Source organism: Tyto alba, unplaced genomic scaffold (genome assembly GCF_018691265.1).
Source record: "Tyto alba isolate M040663 unplaced genomic scaffold, T.alba_DEE_v4.0 Super-Scaffold_13, whole genome shotgun sequence".
NCBI lineage: Eukaryota > Metazoa > Chordata > Aves > Strigiformes > Tytonidae > Tyto > Tyto alba.
In genome coordinates, this window is record NW_024881275.1 from 32,745,841 (window position 1) to 32,763,359 (window position 17,519).

The following is a 17,519-nucleotide window of genomic DNA, read 5'->3' on the forward strand; positions in this document are numbered from 1 at the left end:
ATAATATTTCAGTTTTACTCCTAAATTAAGTATACACTTTTTCTTAACTATTTCTAGCTAAGAGTATGTTCTTACCTAACACGAGTGAGAGCAATGGTAGGAGAGCACTGGAAATCCTGCTGTCATTCACTCAAGAAGTACTGAAAAAATGAGAAATGTGTTTTTTTCCTGGGCCTTCATAGAGCATGATCATTTTAACCTGTGAAAAATGGATACAGGGTTTTTATTTGGTAGTGGTTTATATCCACTTTTCTTAGGAGTAAACAGCTATGTAGGATACAGAGATTCAAAGAGAAACAGACACCTAATGTTATGTGTATTTCAAAATTGGGAGATTAAAATAAACTCTATTTTGTACTAACAATCATGTGTGGCTTTCTCTTTAGGGTGGGTGGTTTAGTTTCTATTTGGTTTGTTATTTTACACAGTGATAAATATTCACTCCAGCTGACTTGTTTATTTTCTTTGCCACTCTGTGTACTTTGTGCATGTCATTGCTCAGTAACTCACAGTAGCTGCACTCCTTAAAAGGAACAGACTCAGAGAAACTTTCTTACTGGCCCAAACAAGTTTGACAGGTTCAATGACCCCCAAATACTGGTGCAGTGAAAAATATCGCAGATTCAACCACCTTCTAAATACACGTTATTTAATATACTCTTACCCTTTGACAGAAGTGCCTGGATTAAAGGATACCAATTAAAGCAGCACTTAGAAAGTGAACAACTAATTGGATAAAAATCAAAAACTAGTCTAATTCTCAAAAGGCAAAACTGATTCTTGCAGTAGGAATACTTTGAAAACTACCAGTGGCAGCAGCTCAGGTTTCTTTCTAGCAGACGTCTGAGATTTATCATCACCAAATTGTGCTAACTTAATTGAATGGTAGGCTAATCTCATCCTTGCCATGTGAAGTTACCCACTACCCTAACATTGCAAACAAACAAATTATGAAAGTAAAGTAAAACTGCTGGTGTACCTTACCTCATGAGAGAAATAAAAAAGATATTAAGGAAGATGAACAAATGAGGAAGCAAAGGAATTTTCAGATTATAATTCTTGTAACTGGAAGGATAGGAGAAAGACATCTTTCTTAAATCCTAAAGGTTTGACCACATAGGAGAATTTTCTTGAGTAGCTCTGCATGTGCGTGCTCCTGTTAAGATTTACTAATGTTGTGTTTTGTAAAGGTTTATGGTGTGCAGGAATAATGGGGAATATAAACCCGCAATCCTATTGTCTGAGGCAAGGAATCCCATATTTTTACTATTAAAACCACTAGTTACAATTAATGTTTCAGTATCTGTGGAGGGATTAAACCCACCATCTCCTGCTACAGCAATGAACCCTAACAGCAGCTCTTGAATTCTGTCAGGTTCAAGTACTTTATGGTACTGACAAAATCACATTAAATAATTGCAGGTTCAAAGAGAGACTTAGAAACAGAGTGGATTAAAAGATGTTTTGGGAAAAATACATGTTTTTGTTGTTGGCAGATAAAGTAAAGTTTTGCATTTTTATATCATCTTTTATCACGTAGTTTAAACTTCACTAAAATGAATGCATTACCTCCCACAAAACCCTGTTTGGATGGACTGTTTTTACTCCCTGAGCTGCATTGCCCCTTTCTGAAAGGCAAGAGATCAATGAATCCAATTCCACTGGATCACACCATAACTGTGACAGAACTGGAGCCGGAAGCCCTATTATATCACTTATCATCCTGTTTTTCAGTTTATCATAAAGCATTCAGTAACATTCAGACAAATGTTTTTGAAAATTTATCTGGATGTTTACTTGTGCTGTCTGATGGCAGTGTTTAATTAATTAAACAACAGCTGATAGTCACACAACAGCACCACTGTTCCAGTCTGCTGGTATCTCTCTTGGAGTTCATGATTTATTAAAATTTCACATCAAACAGAACAAGACCTCCTCAGAATTTTTGGCTGCAAGTTATCTGGGCCTGTTTTAATTCCTTCTCACTATTATTCACAATTATCCCTAGTTACTAATGGATTAGAAAATATCTCATTATGCTCACGTGACAGCACCTCGCTATATTCCCTTCAGATATATACCATATATCAGCGTCTGGGATGCCTGCTTCATAATTCATTCATCCTTATGTTTTATCATTTGGGTAAAACCATGTAGGACCTATAACATTGCTAATATATTTTAATGTACTTTAAAATATCAGCCTTTTTAGTGTCACCTTATACTTAAGAGCTGTTGGTATTTAAAATTCCCTTTAGCACTTCCTGTACTTCCTACCTTTGAATTCCTATGATTTATGGCTAGCTTTTACATTTTTTCTATATGTTGCATTTCCTTTCCCTTCTCTTTGCTACTGAGTCAAGATGAATTCTTAATCAAACCTGTCTTGTTACTCAATCTTCTTTTTTTTTTTTTTTTTATCTAATACATTTCTGTAAAATTGTGGGTTTTCTTTGCAGTAATCTGCTTATTTTTATTCCATACCTCACTCATAATTTTTCCTAACTTTGGTAAATTGGCACTTCTGAAGTATCAGGTAGATGGATTACTTAGAGTATCTGTCCTCTCCTGTCCATAACAAATGCAGGGAACTGGGGGTGTTTAGCCTGGAGGAAAGGAGGCTGAGGGGAGACCTTGTCACTCTCTACAACTACCTGAAAGGAGGTAGTAGCAAGGTGGGTATCGGTCTCTTCTCACAAGTAGGAAGCAATAGAACAAGAGGAAACAGCCTCAAGATGTGCCAGGGGAGGTTTAGATGGGATTTTAGGATAAATTTCTTCACAGAAAGAGTTGTCAAGCACTGGAACAGGCTGCCCTGGGAAGTGGTTGAGTCACCATCCCTGAAGGTATTTAAAAGACATGTAGATGTGACACTTAGGGACATGGCTTAGTGATGGACTTGGCAGTGCTAGGGTAACAGTTGCACTTGATCTTAAGGGTCTTTTCCAACCTAAATTATTCAATGAGTCTAATCAGATTTTTATTACAGGTTTCTTTGCAGTAACTGGCTTCTGGTCCAATAACCAATCTTCTACATCATCATTCCATTTTTAAAAAGGCTACTTTGGATTGTGTGCAAAGATTCTGTGTTTTAAAAGTTCCTGCATATCATTTCTAGAAAAAGAAATTATGGTTTCTTACTGGCTAGATTCACATTCCCCAGAACACAACCTTCTAACACATTACCACCAGGAGATTTAAGAGTAATTACTTGTATTCTTGTTTAATTCAATGATTTACAATATCCTTCCTCCCTCCCTTTCTAATTCTTCCAGCTTTGGGATTTTTTTTAGTTAGTGCACTGTTTCATTTAAGATCCTCAAAACTTTACGTTATCAGGTACTAAAGACAGTGAAAAGGTGTGTAACTGAGAATGTTGATCAGTCTGTTTTATGCATTCTTTTTAGCAAAGAGGTTGTAATCAGTTATATCTGCTCCATTTCTGTAAACCACTCCTTCACATATAAGTCAAATTACAAAAATCAACATATATAATTCATAAACCATATTAAATTAAGAGCTCTGAAATCTACATTAAAAATATAAAATTGGGTTTGTGGATAAGAATAATAAAGAAGAGCATTTAAATTAATCAAGTAGGGATAGCTGAAATAGAATAACAGAGTCCGAATTGTTGAGTGACTGAAATTTTTGGCAAAATCTAAGCTGTATCCAGAGTCAAAGGAAATACTGACATTTTATTGCACGATAAGATTTAAATTCTATCCCAATAGTGTCTTCAAAGATTCAAAACATGCTAGGAACAAATCAAAATCATGTCTGTGTCCACTGAATCAAAACTACATAAAATATTGGGAAAATAATTGAAATCCTGTCTTTTGCACATGAGTTATATGGGAAGTAGTAAGCATGAATTAATGTGGTTGACAGTATCAAGATGAAAGGAGAATGCCTAAAGCTTACAGTATGGTTCTACAGCTGTAAACATATTTTGTCAAAAAAGAATGCTATCTTGTATGAATATACAGTCTGGTCTTTAAAAGACCATTGATGCATTTAAGATCAAACATTCAACAGATGAAGGTCTTCAAACCAGGCAGTGGAAATAGAGCAGATAATTGCCTACCCATTTTAATTATCACAAGACTGAGAAACATTAATGAAGACAGGCTTTTGGATACCTCCAGTTGCAATAAGTAAAGATGTAATCTGGGAAATTAGTAACAAAGTTGCTGAAAATTCAGCAAGAATTAGACATGGTATGTGAAAGAAAGTTTGACTTTAAAAATTAAACAGACAGATAAAAGTGAGTACACATTGATTATTTAGCACCATGGAAAACATTAGGGCAGCTGATAATGTCAGCAGCAATGTCAACTCCTGTCCGTGTTGGTTTATTTCAGGAGAAAAAAAGACTAATTTACCTCTAGTTAAAAAAATGTAGTCAGCTGGGAGGGAACTGGTTTATCAAAAATGATAGCCAAAGCTGGCAAAACGCATATGCTATCAGACTGAGTGATGACTGGTAAAGAAACAGCAATGCCAAGTGATTCTAAGTTCCACCTGTAACATTTTGAAATAGCTAATATTACAGCTAATAAGATCAGTGATGAAATAAATGTAAGGCATACTTAAATTGCTTTCCCTCGAATTTAAAGCAGGTTTAAACTACATCTGGTTGTGACTAGCATATATTTCATAAAATAATAGAATAATATGCACAATCCTCTTGGCTCTTCCCTCACATTTTTTTACCCTGATGACACAAAAGCCCATGTTACAAATCACCATTTTGTCTGGAAAGAGACTTAGAGAAAATATAGCAGTTACCAGAGTACTCCTTTAAGGTTCTCAGGGTTCTCAGGCCAGCTATAGGCAAGTATTTTTGATAGTTTTATATATATATATATTCATACGTGTTGTGGGAAACAACTCTTTCTGTGCATAGAATTATACAAAGCCAGACTATAAAAAAAACATAATACATTCAAAGAAATGTATAATCAAAATAAAATTAGAACATAAAATTACTGTCTCCTTAATGTGAGTGACCATCCAGTTAAATATTTTCTATGTTACAAAGAATTTGTTCATTACAGAAAACATCACCTGCGTAATTACAAAGACAGTCTCATGTCTAGCCATGAGAATGTGCTGCCTATTTTGCTTGTGTCTCCACCTAAGAGCTCAAAAGCACTGCTCAGTAGGCTTTGTCATCATCCAGTTCCTGCTAATGAACTCCACAGTCCAGTTTGTAGGTCTGCTGCCATGAATATCATTAATAAAATCCTGGTTCTATCCTGGGTTTGAGTAAAAGGGATCTGAAAGGGGAAGACTAATTTTGATGCAGAAACATGGAGGAAAGCATGGAAGGAGGAGGTCTTTCTCCTATAGTACTATATGTAATATGTTTGAACCATACCATTTCAGAATTCCTTCAGTAGTGCTAATGTTTTGTTTCTCTTGTGTTAACCTACCACTTCTAAAATTACACCTATTCCTACACTCTTGAATTATCATAGAATCATAGAACCATAGAATAATTTGGGTTGGAAGGGACCTTAAAGATCACCTAGTCCCAACCCCCCTGCCAAGGTCAGAGACACCTTCCCCCAGCCCAGGGTGCTCCCAGCCCCGTCCAACCTGGCCTTGAACCCTTCCAAGGGGGGGGCAGACACAGCTGCTCTGGGCAACTTATTCCAGTGCTTCACCACCCTCACAGGAAAGAATTTCTTCCTTACATCTCATCTAAATCTACCTTCTTTCAGTTTAAAACTGTTAACACTCATCCTATCACTACATGCCTTTGTAAAGAGTCCCTCTCTATCTTTCCTATAGGCCCCCTTTAAGTGCTAGAAGACCACAATAATGTCTCCCCAGAGCCTTCTCTTCTCCAGGCTGAACAACTCCAACTCACTCAGCCCGTCCTCATAGGGGAGGTGCTCCAGCCCCCTGATCATCTTCATGGCCTCCTCTGGACCTGCTCAAGCAGGTCCATGTCCTTCTTACACTGGGGGCCCCAGAGCTGGACACAGCATGGCAGAGGGTTCTCACGAGAGCAAAGCAGAGGGGGAGAATCACCTCCCTCAACCTGCTGGCCACGCTTCTTTTGATGCAGCCCAGGTTACAGTTGGCTTTCTGAAATTAATTATACTGTAAACTAAAGGGAACTTTAAAAAAATATAGAATTGTATCTAAAAGTGATTTTTTTTTTCTATTCTTTGGGAGGAAAGTATTAAGTTGAGATGTAATCAAGTCTGTTGCTTTTACTGTTCAGAACTGTAGGCTTTCAGTTTCTGTAAGCTGTTCGTTCCAGTAAGCCTTTCACTCTCTCTCCAACAGCAATCTTAAAATCTATAAAGTCAACAAATGAAACTATTGTGAATAAATGCAAATTATGGCCTTGTCCCAGGGTCTTTGTCTTTGCTCTTGACTCATTATAATTCTGCGATAACTGCTTTCTGCTAGTATCAGTAGGCAAAATATATTGACACGGAGGCATTTCGGAAACCTGAGATTTGTTTTCAAAGGGTTGGAAGAATTGGGATGGACAGATAATCAGAAGACATATCCAAGTCTGACAGAGGACTCATTAGTGGTGAAGGAACAGGTCAGAATAAGACACAGATGTGTGAAAAGCCTGAAATGGTAAAGCATTTTATGACTGTGTTTATTACAGCTGCACAAAGGCTTGGGGTGTAAGACAATTTGGCATGTCAGTGCTAGAACTAGGAGATTGCTGGCACTCTGCCTGTATTTTACATAATGAACTTTCCTGTGGGACTCATTTATTCTTATACCTCTTTCCCTTATCTTTCTCTGACACATTTCCTTGTGAGTGGGACTTTTTAAGTACTGCAGATAAACTAAATACACTTGTGACATCAGGTACTTAACTGAATCAAGATCTGTATTAGAGTTCCACGTGCTGATCTATCATGGACAAGAAACCCTTCTCCTACTAACCTGTAGAATTCACTTGCATTTCACAGAACAGTGGTGTCAGAGCAAAAATGTCGACCCTACTTTTCCTTTTGCCTTCTGCTTCAAACTTTAAACATTAATTTAAAAGCTTTGAATCCAAGTATAAATGGGTATTGCGGAGGCACACATAAGCAAATTTGGACAGGTGTTAAATTGAACAACATTTATTTTTTGTCATCAAAACCATTTAGAACTCCAACAACATCAGCAAACCACAGATTCAGGATGTAAGAGGGGTTAATTACAGCACAACCAGCTTAAGAATTCTTAATGTTTAGAAATGATGACCCAAAATGCACAAATCACTCACCTAACAGATGAGGGCTCTCAACCTCAAGGAGTCTCCTTAGGATGTGTCCCAACCTAAGGGGAGAGTCCCCCACTGCAGACCCGCTGCTCCAAGGAGGACTGGCTCTATTTGCCCTCCGGCGGGACTCCATTTATACCCTAGTCAAATCTGATCTGTGGTCATATATGGTCAGAGGTCTAGAAACTTCTCTCAACTGTGGTGTTTCATTGACTGAGTGCCTTGCCTTTCAACCAAGGTGTGCACGTGATGGTTGTCACCCACTGAGGTGTATATAACTGACCACAGTCATCACGCAGGCTGGGCAGCTTGATCCCCAAACCCCAGTTTCTAGTTTTAACCTCCTTTCAGTGGTTGAGAAGTTTCAGCCTTCACTGGGGCGGGTGCACCTGCCACACAATCCGCCCCATGACCACCATCGTGATTTGACTGGTCTCCTTGGAGTGGTGGTACAGTCACCTCTTGCCTCCAAAGTTAAAAGGGAGTGCAGTCTGGGTGAATTTTAAGGCTCGCTCTGGATCATCATTCCTTAAGTATTTTCAGAATACTACAAATTGTTATCAACAATCAATAATGCAGTATCAACTAACAACATGACAGCAATCAACAGTACAAACAATCAGTTGTACAGCAACAATCAACAATATAACAATAATCAACAGCAGCAGCAAGCAAGTAGGTAAATACTATCCTAAGGTTGCACTGGGATATCTAATACATGAACAGATTTTAAGGGAGTATACTCCACAGTTGACACAGATTTCATTACAGCACACAATACTGCTTATGATAATGCAAATCAAAATAGTTACAATTATAATCATTATTAACGACTGGAGGAGGCTAACTAGCCATCCCAACAAGGAAAACCCAAATGTGTTAAAAACTTCCCCCAACCAACTAGATCCTAATGCAGCAACAATTGCCACGAAGTCTTTTGCTACTTTCTTCATTTTGTTGACCTGATCCTGAAGCAGCATTGACACATTTGGGATGTGGACCCAGCACTTATCTGATGATAGATACAGGATTCCATATACACGTTTCTCCTTTAGTAATACCAAATCCAATACAGTTCATTTTTTGACAGTCATTTTACTGACTCACAGCTTGCTTGTGAGTCTCAGGCTATCAGCTGTGGTGTTAGCTAGGCTGATACCTGCAGACCCAGTTCTAGAATACCTCATTGGTTTTGAACCAGAACAACTCCCAGCCCAAATACCAATTCCATCCACCATCCAACTCATGTTGAGGTCTTCTTCCATCCTTTCTGTCTACAGTCCCACCACTGGTGTGGTATGGGCCCTTCCTGATAAACAGGACAGAGGGAAAGCACAGCCAGTGTGCGTGCTAGTTCCAGGATAGTTGTATATAATCAGGATTGTAGGTGGCCATCAGAACACGCCCACACTAAGTTAGAAGGGGCATGGACAGTGGATGTTCAACATGAACCTGGAAGGGTAGTAAGTAGATGATAATAGTCTTTCTTACTATGGTCTACAGCAGAGGGCTGTAACTAACTTGTATTACTACATAGACAGCCCTGTATTAAAGCTTCCTGAGCAAGAGGATGTAGCTGTAACAGTGACATTTGATCTATGCGTTTGCACCCAATCTCCACCTGGGAGTTGCAGAGCAGAGATTTCCCTACTGAGAACACCTCATCCTTTTTTCCATCCCACCTAGGTTCACAGGTATGTCTAACCCATGTGCAGTTAAGAGGACAATAGAATGAGTTTCAGTTACATGCACTAGGACATTTGTCATTATCCTTTTCAGCATGTTTGATACACCATAAGGCATTTAATGGTCTTATATGTTGTAGCAAATGACCATCCATGCTTCATAAAGCATTATATTTCATAGTTCCCCATGGAATTTTGGGACACAGTGTGGTGCTATTTGAAGTCCACCCTGTGGCCTCATGAGTGGGTTGGAGAATATAATCACATCTGTCGTCCCATACTGAACTAGCATTTACCGTGCCTGGTGACCAACTGTAGACAATATAAGTATAGCTTCTTCCCTTGATCTCCCTAAATCTCCAGCTATAATTATTATATTGCTCCCATGTGAGCTTGAGGGCTAACAATATATTAATGTCCTGCACAAAAATTGCTAAAGAGTCTTATGCTGATCTGGCCATAGGTAGGCAAACTGTTACCCAAGTTAGGTTCATCATTCAACCAAATCCCACCACCATTTTGCCACTACATTGTCACCCAGGTCTGCATTGTCCACGTCAGCTGCTATCATCCCTGCCAGTAAGAGCAGCAGGGTGTTCTGTTTCTCCAGTGTCCCACAAGGAAACACAAAGCTGAGCCTTGGTCCTCTAAGACTGGGTCTTGGGGTTAGAAGTTATGAATTATCCATGAAACACTGATACAGTGTTTTTTCCCACTCCTCTCTAGGGCTTCCCAGGCATATAAGTCTCTGGCTTTTGCCAAAGTCATGGGTACAATGCCAGTGGAGGGAAGTTTCACCATTACAGGCTGGCCCACGTATGTCCTTAGTGGGACCTGGTCCCTTTTGATCATCTAGTTTTGGAGTGTCATCTGTTAATAGTCCCATAGGACAAAATGAAGTAGGTACTATCATCTGCACACCAGCACATCAAATCCTAATATATTTCCTTTACAAGGGCTCAGAGCCACCTCCACAGCTGTCATCCCCTTTTTCTCAGGTAGTCAAAGTTGAGTTTGAGTTAGGGCACATTTTTCTGCTGTATTCATCAACCCATTATGTTTATAGTCTTTCTCGATGGTTTCATTCCTAATTCATCAGATTGTTGTCTGTTTAAAACACTAATTTGGGCCCCTGTATCAATTATAAACTCCAAACTTATTATTTTCAGACTTACAGGGATATGTATAGAAGGCTCCTTGTCAGCAGACCATTGGCAGGAATTTACCATGTGGAGTGGGCAGCCTGAACCCCAAACTGTGACTTCTAATTTTTTAACTCTTTCTGTTCCCTTCACAGATTGTCTAAGGGTTAATCTTCCCTTCCTGAGGAGGGTGCAGTTACCTTATTTCCCTTTGGTCCTGAGTTTTCCTATCTAGCAATTCCACCAGCTTCCTGTTAGGATCAGTGGGTTGCGCTGGGTGTTCCTGGTGGTAATGCTTTTTGACAGAGATTGGTTGTTTCTTTCTGGATCATAAATTTAATCCAGTTTGCCTCAGTGCGGTTCAGGCTCCCAGACAGGAGGCCATTTGGGGTTTTTCAGCTGGCTTTCCAGACCTTTCTCTTACTGTCCACGTCACTGCCCAGATCAGTCCACCCCATCTTGCTCCTGTAAGCAATCATACCATGTGACACTTCCACCCAGGTTAATATATGAATGGGTGAATTCTGAGGATCTTGCTGATTACATTCACTGGCCCTCTGAACCCTTTTTCTGAGGAACTGAACACACGTCTTTAAAGCATCTGATAGTCCTCTAATAAGAGGCCTAACTTGGCGGGGGTCCACCAGCACAGCCACTGGTATTCCTCGTTGCCCCCTTTCATACATTGCCTGAACACATGTGGCTTTTTACACTCTCTTCGTTAACTCAGACAAAATCTTTACCTGAATAGCGATAGGCTTTCCTCTCTCCTTGGGGTCCATAACCCCAGCTCAGCAAGATACTTGAGACATTATCAACTGATACCTGATGGCCCATCACTCAGAAACACTCCCAGTCCCCAGAAACTCCTTGCTTCATCATCACTTAATAGTATCTGATCCCCACCATTGAAGAAACTTCCTACAAATACTCTGGTACAGTTTTGCCCAGCTTGCACAAAAACTTAATCTGCAATTCACTGAGCTTGGATCCCATCCAAGGGGTTGTACAGATAGTGTGATGCCTTTCACCAGCCCAGGTTGCTCAAAGCCCCGTCCAACCTGGCCTTCAACACTTCTAGGGAGGGGGCAGCCACAGCTTCTCTGGGCACCCTGTGCCAGTGCTTCACCACCCTCACAGGAAAGAATTTATTCTGTAGAACTAATCTAAATCTACCCTCTTTCAAATTTAAAGCCATTACCCCTTGTCCTAACACTATATGCCCTTGTAAAAAGTCCCTCTCCATCTTTCCTGCAGGCCCCCTCTCAGTACTGCAAGGCTGCTATAAGGTATCCCTGCAGCCTTCTCTTCCCCGGGCAAAACAACCCCAACTCTCTCAGCCTGTCCTTATAGGAGAGGTGCTCCAGCCCCTTAATTATCTTCATGGCCTCCTCTGGACCTGCTCAAGCAGGTCCATGTCCTTCTTACACTGGGGGCCCCAGAGCTGAACACAGTACTCCAGTTGAGGTCTCAGGAGAGTGGAGAAGAGAGAATCACCTCCCCCAGTCCGCTGGCCACATTTCTCTTGATGCAGCCCAGGATACAGTTGGCTTTCTGGGCTTCAAACACACACTGCTGTGTCATGTTGAGCTCCTCGTACACCAACACCCCCAAGTCCTTCTTCTCAGACCAGGCTGTATTTGTGCCTGGGATTGCCCTGACCCACATGCAGGACCTTGCTCTTGGCCTTGTTGAACTTCATGAGGTTTGCACAGGCCCACCTCTCAAGCCTATCAAGGCCCCTCTGGATGGCATCCCTTCCCTCCAGTGAGGTGACCACACTGCACAGCTTGGTGTCATCGGTAAATGTGCTGAGGGTGAACTCAATCCCACAGTCCATGTCCCCAGCAAAGATGTTCAACAGCACTGGTCCCAATACCAACCCCTGAGGAACACTACACGTCACTGGTCTCCACTTTGGCTTTAGCTTTTCTAACCTGATCCCTGGCTGGTTGGACAAGTTCTCTGTATTCCTCCCAAGCTGCTTTTCCTTGCGTCCACCCTCTGTGGGTTTCCGTTTTGTGTTTGAGCTTGTCCACGAGCTCCTTGCTCATCCATGCAAGCCTCCTGGCTTTTTTGCCTGACTTCCTCTTTGTCAGGATGCATCACTCCTGAGCTTGGAGGAGGTGGTCCTTGAATATTAATCAGCTTTCTTGAGCCCCTCTTCCTTCTAGGCCTTTATCCCATGGTACTCTAACACGCAGATCACTGAAGACGCCAAAGTCTGCTCTCCTGAAGTCCAGAGTAGCAAGCTTGCTGTGTGTTCTCCTCACTGCCCTAAGGATCTTGAACTCCAAGATCATCAAGAATATTAACTTAGGGGCAGCTGGTAAAGTAATAGTTTGTATGGCATTCACCAGATTGTCTTTGCCATGTGTCAGAAGCAGTGGTATGTAGACTGAATTTTTTACCTCCGAGACCACAAAGAGTCAGGCTTTGACAGCTAATGGTGTGTGTCAATTCTAAGGAGGAAGTGGTGTGCACTGTGATATGAAGGAGGCTTTTTATTGGTTCCAAATTAGCTAAAGCCGCCTTCAGCATTTCTCCTCCAGATCTCAGTAGGTAATTACATGGTGCTACTGAGAAGCGAAGAAAGTCTTTCAGAAGATAGGAAGTTGTAGCTGGAGAGTTAGCCAGTCAGCCACATCCTTTCACAGGCAGGCTACACAAAACCACTGCACCAACAGACCCGCTGTACAGGTGAGATACTTCTGCAGTTGATGCAGTCTCATAATGGGACCACATGAGGAAGTAATACATTTTTGGAACTGAGGAAACAGAATTGTCCTAAATAAATGAATTTTAAAGAGAGTCAACATCTATGGGAGTGTTTAATCTATCAATCATTTTCAGAAGACTCAAGCTTGATATCAAAAAAGCACTCAAGGGTAACTGCACATGACAGGTTCTCCGACATGTATGATGCTCTATCTGTGAAAATGTATAGATTTTTTAATATTCTGTCCTTATAACAACATATAAGATAGGTATGTTCTTTTTAAATAGCAGATTTGATCAAAGTACATACTGCCAAGTTTACTAAAAAGTGCCTATCTTGATCAATTTATGAGAAATATGTTCCTCATTAACTCCTACATCTTTAGCATCTTTGGTGGTTTATATAGTTAATTTTTCTGCCAGGAAGAAAACCTCCTCCATATTTCTGACATGATTTTCCATCATCCTGGTAGCTGACCACCTTCAGTTTTGTTTGGAAAAGTGACGGACATACCATTCACTTGCAACCTACTCATGAAATTTGAAAATTACTCAACATTTGTGCCCACTGAGCACATGAACATTTTGTGAAAAAAAGTACCAGAGATGAAGGCAAGGTCCGAAATAGCCTCCATGACAACATGTTTAAATCAATTCCCATAGGCATTCAGTTGTTTTTACACTTGAAGTGGGAACATTCATCCACAGCAAAGCAGCCCATACAGTTCCAGAGAAATTAGAAAATATCTTTGGTATTGGAATCTGGTAAATATAAATAAGAATCTTATGAGAATCCTGTTATGTACAGTGATTGTCAGGGGCTTTTGTGGATGACTCATTAGCATGTATGTAGGCTATTTATTTTTTTACAATGTGTTTTCTCTGTAAACAAAATGGACTACACTTCTGTAAAGCTATCTGCTTACTGGTTTACTCACCGTGAAATTGTAGCAGATCTGCAAGTATTGATCTCCAAACTACTTGAGTAATCACAATGAATTGCAGTTCTCAGATCCTGGACTTGGGACTAGATGTTTAGATTTCTACCCCAACAATGAGGGAAGGAAAGGTCCAAGGTCAACAGATGCTCTTCTGATCCTAGAACTGTGGTATTCTCCATTAACTCCCATAGGCCAAAGTGGTACTCGTCCTGAGGTCAAGCATCAGTGAGGTTTGGCTTATGAAGTCAGTGTCAAGCACTTCCACAACAGAATTTCAGCACTAACTATTACAAATGATAAATGCAAGCCACTTGCTTGAACACTAGTCCAGAGAAGATGGAACTTCAGTCAAGAAATAGAGAGTATTTTTTGTTTTGTTCTTCTGAATTTGAGATTCAGATATGCTGTGACACTATAACTAACGCTGAAGTCTGGGAAAGGTGTAAACCATTTGCGAATGGCAAGTCATGAATGGGAATTACATGACTTCTAGAATCTGCTAAGTGCTTGTTTGTACGCACCATGACAGTGTTTGCTGTGCTAGAACATGGACAATATTTGGAGGATAAATAATTACCACTCGATTAACATTTTTCTTTGAATACAATTTTGTAGTAAATGCTAATAAATATAGGTTAAGTTGCTTAAAAAATGATTGATCAACTAGTCACAAATCAATTCGGTATAGTTCTAAAAAATTAAAAGCTAGAAATCAACACATGTAGTATTAACATCAAAGACATTGAGAAGGACATCTGAAACTTTTAAAATCCCAAATTATGAGGTCTAAGTGATTAAATATATTAAAACATTTCGGAAATATATATGTTCCAACTATTTCTGTTTTCAGACATTCACAATGTACTTCTGGACTCTTGACCACACATCCAGAATTTTCTCAGAACCATCGTAGTCTGTGAAAACCTAATAATCTTCACCCACTAGGACAACCATCACTGTACTTAGACATAAGATATCAAGCAGCTCAAGCTCCTGTATAAAACACCTTTAAAATAAAATTAAAAAAAAAAAAAAAAAAAACACAACTAGTTTTCATTACAATCTATGAAATTACAATGGTTTTACAATACCTTTCTGGAAATTCTTTAGGTAGATAGCATTATCTGTAAGATTGCGGATCTCTTGGACATCATAAAATGCCTGATATGCATTCTATGCCAATAGAAATGTGTAGGTATATATAAATATACTTAAAAATGTTTATACTTGCCTATGATGAAAGACATAAAATAGTGTGGCCTGCTATTGGTTGTGTGTTAAATTCTTTACGTCTTTATTTGTATATGCCATTTCCTAAGTGTCACAGCTCCTGCATTTGTAGCTAGGTAGTATATGGTTGTACAGATAGATTCTGAACTTGTGTTTTCTTTAATGATAGCCTCAAAGTCTTGGCAAAATGCCCCAAATTTTACCTTTTTGTATTTTCAAAAGAACTGTTACTAAGTGGTAAGATGATTTCCACATTACTCTTTTCTCAGTGTACTTTTGGCGTAATCATAAGTAGTTACGGAATTAGTTCTCCACAAAAAGTAATTCCTTTCCTCCTGAATCGGTAACTTCAGTGTCTGAATACTTCAGTCTAGTGTCCTTCTTGTTCTCACTGTAGATCTCAGTACATTATTAATGGCCACCTATCATCAGTTACTTCTTTCCTCTCCACTTGAGAAATTCTAAATTTGAAACCACCTTTTAGGGAATCAGTAAAGGCATCTTCAGAAAGAACAAGGGGTCTCTACATACCAAATCCCAACAGCTGTTACATGCTTTATGTTGTAATTACAGGCTCAAAATCAGTAGCCAATGATCTTACTCTTAAACCTATTAGCCTCTTGTGGGCTGAAACAAGACTACTGAAAACAGTTGTCTGGAATGTGAGTGTAGGATGTCATTAGCTTTCCTGTTTCCCCTGGAAGTTTTTTTAGATAAAAATGAAGGAGAGGGAAAACAAAAAGCAGAAAGTGAATAAAATATCTCTGTGGTAGAGAAATTCTGTACCACTACAGAAACAGTAGCACCGCCCTTGCTTTCAATGCATAAACATCAGACCCTAAGACTTTCTGTTAAAATCTCCATGCTTTGGGACCCTGGGTTCACAGGTGGCACAGTGGGTCATGATGACAGTGATGTACCATATGGAAATGTCCGTTTAAGCCCAAGCATTTTAAATAATGCTGCGTTGGCCTGAGTCAGTCTGCTCAAGACAGACTGCTGTCAGTGGTGGAATTGCATGCTTTCTTTATACTAATGCTCCAACCTCTGTTAATTACAGAACTTAAACTAGCAAGTTAATGTTGAGAAATTCCAGATGACCCGCTCTAACAGAAGCCTCCTCTGAGAAGCAGCTTTCTTTTCCATGTATCTCAGTGGAGTCAAATTTTTACTCAAGCACTTCCAGGCAGACAAGCGAATCTATTTTCCTTCTACTGAACTGTATTGGGCACAGAACTACTGAAAGCAAGGAATAAAGTAGTATGAGTAGATTGCAGAAAATTAAGTCTGCAGCAGCTAAACTTGTCTGCCATTTAATGAGTTTCTGGTGGCAAAGACCTGTCTTTTTGCTTGCTGTGCAATAGAAGACTAAATAAAGGTCATATCCATAGCACTCTTAAGACAGCAAATCAGGACATTTAGTGCTGGTGATTTGGGGAAAGGAATTCACCTGTTTTTGAAGCCTACAGTAAGGCAACCGTTCTTTCATATTTCCATTAGAACAACTGAAGAGCGAATAATTAAAAAGATCATCTGCTAGGCCACTGAACTCACAACATTTTCTAATGCTAAGACATACTAAATAATTGAATTATGCATATTTTGCAGATCAACTTGCAAAATCAGTTTCACTTACTTGACTGGGGATGTAAGATCCATGCCTTGCAGCATTACACTATTCCCCTCTGCTGCAATTTGGAGGTGTCCTTCATTTTGAGTGCTCTGCAACAGGATGTATTACTCAACTCTTGAACACCAGAGTAAGGGAGAAAAAACCCTTAACCTGCATTACTTCATAATTTTTGTGACGTTTAAATAAGTCTCTTAGAAATAGGAAAATAAAAACATTGTTATATGCTTTGTTAGCCTACTAACCTTGAACAAGTGAACACTCACCTAAGTGATTCAAAAATGGTTTATTGGTTTACTTAAGCTTTTGTCTGCTTATGAAATTTGTTGTGCTCTTTTACACTCTAACACCATCACCTAGGATGAGTCCTGTATTCACCTTCTAGAGTGATATAAAGTTTTGCTCTTCTGTTTTTAAATTGAGAATTACATTTTGCTATCTTCAGTGGAGCTGCTTTTGTTGCATATTAGCAGAAATGAAACGAGGATGTATGAATGTGAATACTTATCAAAAGAGAATTGTTTAATCCCTAACAACAAAAATCTTTCACCTGTACCACCATTTCTATACTCTCCTACAAAAGATCCAAACTATTCCTAGACCATATTAAGTAACACTGAAAATCAATTAAGCTGTTCTTACAAATATTAGTCACATCATTTGATCAATTCTGACATCTGGTAAAGAAACTAAATAGTATGATTATGTATTTAAGATGATGAAAACTGATTTCTTTTGTCTTAGTACCACCATAGCCTGTTGCAATTCAAGAGGAGTATCTCCATCAGCTAAATTATAGTGATATTATTGACTTATGTGTTAAAATAAAAGATTATGCAAGGGAAGTACCCAATTTATATATGTTTGTATTTGGCCTTTTGCCTCTCAATTACACTCAGGTTGCTTAAGTAAAGTCAGATA